Below are 9,557 nucleotides of genomic sequence, written 5' to 3' on the forward strand. Positions count from 1 at the left end.
GTAAAGATGAGATGACGGTAAAATATTCCGCTGGATTTCTGTTAAACATCAGCAACTGAGCAAGAAAGAAAAAACATATTTATATGACGATGCAATGATTGCATAACGAATGTGAGAAAGAAATCCTTGTCATATCACAAGTACATGGCAGGTTGGCAGATGTGCCAAAAAATGTGTTTACAGACAGGCATTTCATTTGCTCAGATTACTATGTAAAGTGGATGCTTAACCTTGCAATTGACTTTATAAATACAGTCATTCTGGGCTCCCTCTGCTTGACAGCCACCTTGTTTAAACTATTACCTGTTTCAAGAGATCAGCATAAAATATCAACTGCCAAAAGTAATTCGATCACAAGGTCTAGAAGTTAGAAACAAGCTGTAAAAAAGTACCACAAGAATTCTCTAGACTAGGAGGTTTAAGGACTAGTCACAGAGTTAATGGAATTGAATAACCATACCAATTCTGAATGTACACTAATACTGATGTCAATAGTTGGGCCCATTGGTGGTTAACCCTTTAAGACCTACCATAGAAACAAGTCCGCCAGAGTTATCTTTATATTTTTACATGCTGTAGTGCCATTTTTGGGAGCATTTCAAGTTGCTATACATCAATAAAACCGTTATAGCCCAAATTTTAATAATATGTATGCATTAAGTCTATAATAACTACATAAATTGCAAAAAAGTGCAATAACTACAAAAGATGTAAAATCGTATTTGGGTTGGTTTTTTTTTTTTTTTTACATATTTTTCTAGTTAGAGAAATTTAAGAGGTTTGTCCCTCAAAACTATAAATACAAAAAAGTTGCACAAAGTAGTTTCTAACAACAGGAAATTAATTTTGAGTGTCTTCATAGTTTTATTTTTGAAATACACAAAATATTATATAGTGCTGGAAAAACAAAAATAAATATTATAATGCAAATTTGCAAAAAAACAGCAGGTGCATCAAAATAAACTATTTACAGCAGTGCAATTTGAGTTCTAAGCATCCCAGAAACTATTCAAAAAAGCATGAAGTCAGACATGACTTTTAAAATCACCAGTACAGGCTTATAAGGTCCCTAAGGTAAAAAACTACATTTTCCGCGAAAAAGACGTCACTTCCGGTTTCGGCCAGGTAATGGTGGACACGCGATAGTTCGCGCTGACGTCTATCCCAACAAAGGAAGTGTTATGAACAGTTGATCAGATCGGCAAAGCGTGTTTCTGGAATATTATATTTTTGTTGCTGCTGTTTGTATTTTTGTTGCTGCAAGTGCTTTTTATGCTGTTTTTGCAAAGCCATATGTGGAACAACAAGATGATGACATAAGATGTAAGTACAACTACTCCGGTTTCATGTGCAAAACAATTATTGTGCTAGCTTGCATGGTTCTGGTTCTACAGGGATTTAAAAATAGTTACGCAAAACGGAGCGTGCCCTCTCCGACCAGTTTTAAAGGGTTAATACTATACATTGTAATACATATACTATTGTAGATTTACAAGACATCTGATGATGTTATGAAGTTCTGAGTAAACATGGTATTTACTAACATTTGATAGACCAATTAATACATGACTTATTAATAAAGAAATGTAATAACATATTAAATAATAAAGATAATAACTGCAACCCCACTTAATTTAAATTTGCCTATGTGTTTTTTTTATTACCTCTATATAGTAGAAAGTCAAGCCCAGGCCTACTCTCATATTTATAGTCCCTGCACCTGTGCAAGCTGCTTTGCAACCCAGCTCCATTATATCTCCTTCTTCCCATGTTTGTCTTTTTTAATTGATGCCTGCTCTGTACTGAATGTGGACTCTCACCACTTCTCTCCCCACCTTCAGATTTCCGTACATCCATCAAAGTGCTGGGATGACCCCAAAAACAACAAAATTAATGCTCTGATTTATTTCCTTTTAGGCTGTGATTTTGACATTAGTATTTCTTTAAGCAAAATAAATGAATTAAACTAAATAAGTAATAAATATGTAAAACTTTTTTTTTATAAAGAGAAAGCTAAACAGTGTATGTTGACTCACTTCCTGGATTAAATTTTATGTTGTTGAATTTATGACTTTTAGTCATCGTTAAAAATAAAAGTTGTGAGTAGCCAAAATGAGTTTGGCTTTTTAAATGAGTTTAAAAGGCCAAACTCACTCATATTTCAGCCTTCGATATATGAGTGAGGAGCATGGACATCTGGAAGCATCTTGGTTTAGGACTGCTGCTCGACCATGTTGAAAGAAGCCAGCTGAGGTAGTTCTGGCATCTGGTCACGATACCTCCTAAGCACCTCCCTTTGGAGGGTTTCCCGGCACGCTCAACAGGAGGAGATCCCAGGGTATTCCCACAACCCACTAGAGAGAATGTTTATTTCTTCTGGCCTGAAAATGCCCCAGGATCCCCCAGGAGGAACTGGATGTATCGCCCTGCCCAGGACATCTAGGACACTTTACTTAGTCTGCTGCCACTGTGACCTAGCTTGTGATATAATGGTTGGATGTCAGAAACTTAAGTTCCCCCCCAGCTCTATGTACTTGTTGAACGTTATCTGATCATACTTGTTTTGGAAAAACTTTGTGTTTGTTTTTTTTTTTTTTTTTTTTTTTTTTTTTTTTTTTAAGGAAAAACTTTGTGTTCAAAAACTGGTTTCAATCATTTTTTTTTTTAGAATGTCCTTTTATTAGAACAAAGGGACATTTTAAAAAATCTTATGCCGACACAGAAATAGCACAAAAGTGAAGTTTGTAATTTAAAACAAAACTCACAGGCTCCAGGAGTACTAGCCTATGTGCAAGAAGTGGCTGTTACGCAGCCATCTGTTCATAACCATTTCATAACCGTGGCTCGGGGGGTTGGGAAGCGTATCTGTAACCGGAAGGTCGCCGGTTCGATCCCTGGGCTCTCTGCCCTGGTCGTTGTGTCCTTGGGCAAGACCCTTTACCCTACCGCCTACTGGTGTTGGCCAGAGGGGCCGATGGCACGATATGGCAGCCTCGCTTCTGTCAGTCTGCCCCACGGCAGCTGTGGCTACAACTGTAGCTTGCCTCCACCGGTGTGAATGTGAGAGTGAATGAATAGTGGCATTCACTCTCACATTCAAGTGCTTTGGGTGCCTTGAAAAGCGCTATATAAATCCAATCCATTATTATTATGAACACATTAGTTGTTGTATTAAACGGCAAATACAAGTATTTAATTTATTGACTACATTAATGTGATTAATAATTCTTGCCTTGTGAGCATCTGCAGTGCACTTTTGACCAAGGAGGGTTAGGGTCACTCTTTCTACCATGTTTGCTGGGTATAACCGCATTTTGAGAATTTAAAGTAATATACCACTAGTTCCAAACTTCGCAAAGAAAAACCACCATATATGTCTCAGTTAACCCAAGTGATAGAGTATTTTCAGGGGAATTCAGTTTGATTTATATAAGAAGAAGAAGCTAATTTGTTTTTGTGTCTGACTGCAAACTTTTTGTTTATCATGCATAAATTAGCAGAGTGTAATGTGCACAGAGGCAGAAAGCCACAGATGCTTGTAGAGTTACTGTTCAACAGCTTGGTGTTTGTGACACATCATTTAATCAAGGTAATCGCAGCAGATCAATACATCTAATGGAGCTATCTTTTGGTGCAGCCATTTGCAAATTAGATGTTGTAGCCCCCAGATGGCTGCAGGGACTCAACTAACAGCACTTTAAAAAGACTTTTAATCTAATGTGGCATAACAGCACCACATGGCACATATTCAAGTTAAATAACGTTGAACAAAAATAGAGGTATTTAGTATTTTAAAGACTCTTAAAACCGATACTGATATATCAGATTTAAAAACTCTGATATTCCAGTATATCGGACAATATTTTTTTTTGTTTCCGACACATATAGATTCAACAGATTTTCTTAATATTTTTTAAGCTATTTATTTACTCGTTTACACTTTGCCCGACTCATCTTGGATCAGCCTGTTGTTGTATTTCTGTGTTGCCAACAGAGAAGTTGAAAAATGCCCTCTGGTGGCCAAACTATGTAACACCAACACTCACAACATGGCCTTGGGTGTTTCTGCCGTGTCCTCTTTACTTTTCAAATGTTCATTTATCAAACATTATAAGTGCTGATATTTGTAGATCCGCAAATAGCTAATATAGGCTTTATTGTATTACTTGCTTTTGCCTTGTAGCCTTTTATGTAATATGGGATGTGAGACAGTATATTTTAGAGCCTTAACCACAGAGAAAAACACAACGATTTCAGAAGTATTAATTTAGTCAGTTAATTGTGGTGTGACATTGTTAAACTGGTAAGCATCGCCCACGTTAGTGTTCTGTACTGGCAGCTACTGCGGCTCTTTATAGGATGTCAAGAAACTGTCATTAAAAATTGAATTTTTCTATGTAAGAGACAAGATTCAAGACTTGTTAGAAGCTTGTATAACTAAATTGTAGATGAAGTCATTTTATGCTACTCAGAAAAGATGCTAATGACATAAGTAAAAAAAGGGTGAAATAAATAAGAACCTGTGGCTGGGATGTGGCATCTTATTAACTTTAATTTTTGACTGATAAAAAAATGTTAATGCAAACTGCTTCCCCTCAGGTAACAGAAAAGTCCATTTCATTTCTAAATCAAGTATAGTAAGCATGAAGCCCATGACTGTATGCAGGACAGATTCACCCAAAAGGTGCCATGGGAAAATTTAAATTTAAGGTAAACCTCGAAATGTTTACCTGGTGTCCCTGAGATTTTGCTGCTTCATCATACTAAGCAATTGTAATGAAAACAAAGAAACCAAAGAAAGAGAGTGGTCGAGTTTGACAAAGAATTAGTCTTGGCATCAGTGTTGAGACATCTTGCAGACTTTCACAGTGCACACTGACAAACATGGACAGGACCTCACATACAGTGCAGACGGAGAGTGTAAGATCGTGACTTGCTGTTAACCACATTTAACCTGTTAAATCACATGTATCCGCCTGAATACTGCTAAAAGCTTCATGTAAATATAATCTGTGCAGACCACTGCTGCACACAAACTCATCTACTAGTCTCAAAGACTGCAGTAACAACCACTTCTCCAACTCCAGGCCAGATCGGGGCACTTCAGACACAGCAGTGAGCTATTTCTTCATATATACATCTAAATTTAGAGATAAGTGGGCAGCAAACTCAGAGACATGATGGCTCATAATTCTACAAAGCCTCAAACTTGAACACAATGATGCTACAGACTTAGAGTGCAATATTTTAAGCTTGACGACCAAAAAGTATAAAGCTCTTTTCATAACTATAGTCATCAGTTTTGTGCATTCATATTGTGAGACTGGAACGACAATGATAAATTATTTATTCAATCTGATTTAATTCAGACACTGAATTTATCATTAATCCATTTCTAATTTCTATCTCAGACGCCATAAACAATTTATATCACAAAATCAATGTTAATAAAACCAAACGGAGAAAAGACTAATGTGTTTATGTAAAGCTCTTTTTTGAATTCAAACTGAAAATAAATTACATTTCATTGGTGCTGTTAACAGCAGTTATACATAACATTTTAAATAATTCAACAACAGAAACAAGATGACTGTGACTCTCTACAAAGTTTTTATTGCAACCATAAGTAGACAAAAATGAAAAGAGCTACTAGGTTATTCTGTCAACCTAAAACTAGGTTTGATAAATCATTTTCATTTTCATCAGAAGAAATGACCTGAAATCAATTTGTGTACTAAAATGACTGAATACTAGGGGTGGGGGAAAAAATCGATACTGTGTAGTATCGTGATATTTTGTTTGCTAATAATGTATCGATACAGGGACAGCAGAAATCGATATTTTGTTACAAAAAAAGTTTTTGTGGACTGGAACATGCTCTGACTTCAGAGCATGTTGATCAGCTCCTTTTTCTGAGCAAGAATCCTGACATTCCTTCACTGTCCAAATGTGTTTAACTTGTTTTTTGGCAGCAATAAACACGACAGTTTACTTATTTTAATTTAAGACATGTTTTATTTTAATTAAGTTTAAAACTTTTTTTATTTAATGTAAAATTATATTTTGTTTTAATTTATTTTCAAATTCTTCAGTTGCTGAATCGGCTGCATAGTTTTCATAAATTGCATAGTTCAGAATAGCTATAATTGTACCAGATGGTTGCACTCAGTTAAGTTGGACTAGACTGTAATACAAACCGTTCAGTTTGTCAACAATAAAACTGACTGAAATGAGAGAAAGACTGAGTGCGAGGCTTTGATATTAGATAAAATGAATATTGATAAAGTTTACCTTTATGTACAGAATCTGAATATCGCAAAATATTTTAAAAAATTGCAATTCTATCGTATCATGCGTTAAGTATTGTGATAATATCGTATCGTGGGATGTATGGTGATCCCCACCTCTACTGAATACACAGAGAAAGTGTATTTAGTTTTATTCTTTGTCAGTACAATTGGACAACACAAATCTATTGAGATGTCTAAATTACTCAGAATAAGGGGTATTAAAAATATTTTGTCTTTGTACTATAACAACGTTGTTGATTTTCCTAAAACTAGTCTCGGACAAACACCATCCATATTATAGTCATTTTAAAAAATAAAACTACCACTGACTTTTTTCAGGGGAAAAAACTAAAATAAAATAAAAAACTGAAGCAGATTTCTGTCCCGTCTTCACCCCCAACCAGTCACCAGATGGAAACCTGAGCCTGGTTTTCCTGGAGGTTTCTTCCTGTTGAAAGAGAGTTTTTCCTTCTCACTGTCGCCAAACCACTTGGTCATAGAGGGTCATATGTTGGGGTTTCCTCTGTTTTCCCTGTATTATTCTTTTGTATACAAATAAAGCACTGTGAGGCAACTGTTGTTGTGATTTTGTGATACATAAATAAAACTGAATTGAATTGAAAAAGATTTGGCACAGTAATGGTGATCTTCTTTTAAAGAAGATAGACACCTACTGTTCAACTTTTAGCAATAATATAAGTATGATGGGCGAGTCAACAATTTTCAACCAGAGTGAAGTGTCTCAACAAACTACTCAAAGAATTCTTACAGTAAAGACTTGTGATTGTCACTACTGTGAATCTAAATATCCACCTGTTGCTACCATCAGATCAAAATGACTTTGGTTTACTACCAAGCTAGTTGCCTATTTGATGATTGTTTCTACTTAGCTCTTGTTATAGTAACTTGTTTTGGCAGTGACACCTGGTAAGTTGTTCCAGTAATACACGTACTTTTCGCAGTAATATATTATGTAAGGTATTACAAGTCAGATTTTCAGTTTTTCCAATTAAGTCCATAATATTTTTGCATGTTTTTCACTTAATTTTACTGACATACCTGTTTTTCAATTACTAATCAAACTACACCAGCTTTAACCAAACCAAACAAAACCAACAAACTAGCTCATTAGTGCAAATAGTCTAATAAAATTACTTCCTCAACAAAACAGAGGAATAAACTTCTTGACGGGTCAGTTTCTGGACTGGTCAGTTTCAGTTTTCTCAAATATTTATTTTTCAATCCTTAACATTAGCATTTTGGCTGCTACAACGTTTGGCTTTTAGCCCCAAAAGTGACCATACTGGGAAGAGAGGATAAGGGTTAAGTTAACAGCTATGGCTAGAAGCTGAAAGCATCCACTGAATGAGTGCAAAACACAGATACATAAACCAGCTAATTAGTATAAAGTAACCGACTAATGAAATAGTCAGATGTGCTATACCACACAGCAGCCCATATTACATGTCCGATAATGTCATTAACTTCTCCAACAGCACAAACATAGTCAAGAGGTCCAATTCAGTGACTTGAATTAGTGATCATTTTTCAATTTTTTCAATATTCAATATTTGTTTCACAAATTCCTTTCCAAGATTTCAATAAAACTGAAAAATAACACCAAAGTAACTGCAGTTTTCCGCATCTTAAAATGTTTGGCAAACAGGAATAAAAACTTGCAAAGTGCCTGATGTGGTCCGCGAGCATATTAACAATACTAATACTATCAAAATCACTGCCTTGCACTTGGATGGAGGCAGGAATAAGAGCAAGATAACTTAAACACGGGGCAATTCTTCACTCTACTACAGGCAGAGAGGAAATGATTCTCACAGGGTAACCTGAGCCTCTACACATTATGGCAAATCGTTCATGCTTTATTATAAAATGTGAGTGTTTATGTAATGTAAACTGAATTATGCTGTCATAAAATGCAAACAGGGAGTGAGATGAAACCTCCGAAAGGCTCCTTGTTTATTTATGATAGCTGAGCAGCCCTTCTGGAGGACATATTGTCAGCTGAAATCCCACTCAGCTCCTTGTGGCTCAGACATAAGTGGCTCGATGATCAATACTCGCACTCAATTCTGAAATTCCTGATTTATAAAAACAGAGAAGCACAAAGGTGCCAGGTTACCTCCACTCCGCTGGTTTCCACGGGAACAAACAGGCAGCTTCTTTAAACCTTCAGTTCCTGGAAATCCTCCAAAAGCAGCCCGAGTTTACTCTCCTCAGCAGACGACGGTTGCTGAGTCATTACTATGTGACCTTACCGCCACCTCCAGCTACTGTTTGAATTTGAACGTCGGACTATTTCACACAATCCAGAGCCACCGATCTTCTGCGAGCGACAACTAGAGCTACTTTCTGCGATAAAACAACAATGTCGACTATCAGCGTACTACAATGAGCACAACGCCACCGCCTCCGACTCGGAGGAACGCTGCTCGACCTGCACAATGAGTAATGAAGACGTATCTGCCTCTCCAGCAGCCCCTGCACCCGCAGACAGCGCTGCACCTGCGAGGACTCACTCTGCAGCCTTCCTTTGCAAGCTGGCATGTCTCAGTTTGAGCGAAAGCATTAAATGCGCAGCATTAAGCAGCCATTTACTTTTGCCAAAGCACATGCATGTCTTTGCTGCACGGCAATTATCCACGCAGCATCACGCTGATGCCACGGTGCGTAGTTGCCCACTCAAAACTCAACGCTGTAACGCTTGCATGGATCATTTCGCGGACTTACCTGCGTTTTCACAGAGCAGTCTGCACAGAGGAGAAAGAGCTAGAAGCGGGAGATGAGGCGACTATAGGACGCAGCAGCGGGGCTGGTTCACTCTATAACCTTTACTGGAGACACGCGAGGCAGCCTGCTGGATCTGCCAAAGGATGCTCAGGCTGACCACGTGACTGGGGAGGACAACCAGCCTATCTCAAGTTACCGATGGACACAAAATTTAGAGCTTAATCTCAGAAGAGTCAGAGCAGCAGGCAAAAGCAACAAAAAACCTCTTCAGTAAACAATTCCTACGAGACAGATGACCAGCTGTTTAAATATATATATATATGTGGAAGTATAACAATATGCCTCAACACATGTGGATTAATCATGCTGGCATAACTACATCAGGAATAGCATTATCAGAAAATCTGGAGGAGTAGTTCATAGTTTTACACTATGCCAAGTCACCCTCGAACCTTATGTGTGGCACCCGTGGCCTGAACAGTTTGTGTTTTTCAGGTCTGTACTCATGAACTGCCGGTTTTG

General features: G+C 37.3%; 1 protein-coding gene across 2 annotated transcripts in view; it reads right to left on the reverse strand.

The window, feature by feature from the left end:
- The window catches only part of slc4a3 (solute carrier family 4 member 3), a 68,457-nt gene extending 59,310 nt beyond the window's left edge, over positions 1 to 9,147 (reverse strand). Inside the window, exon 1 of one of the 2 annotated variants that reach the window (XM_086267024.1) lies at positions 9,036 to 9,147. The gene's annotated coding sequence lies outside the window, so the exon portion shown is untranslated. The other variant, XM_086267025.1, reaches the window with a different exon arrangement.
- Between the last annotated feature and the right edge of the window lie 410 nt (positions 9,148 to 9,557).

The sequence above is a fragment of the Aulonocara sp. 'chitande type north' Nkhata Bay genome, linkage group LG16 (assembly GCF_057382095.1).
Source record: "Aulonocara sp. 'chitande type north' Nkhata Bay isolate Kocher_YH1m ecotype deep benthic linkage group LG16, A_spYH_male_GT1.1, whole genome shotgun sequence".
In the NCBI taxonomy this organism is placed as follows: Eukaryota; Metazoa; Chordata; class Actinopteri; order Cichliformes; family Cichlidae; genus Aulonocara; species Aulonocara sp. 'chitande type north' Nkhata Bay.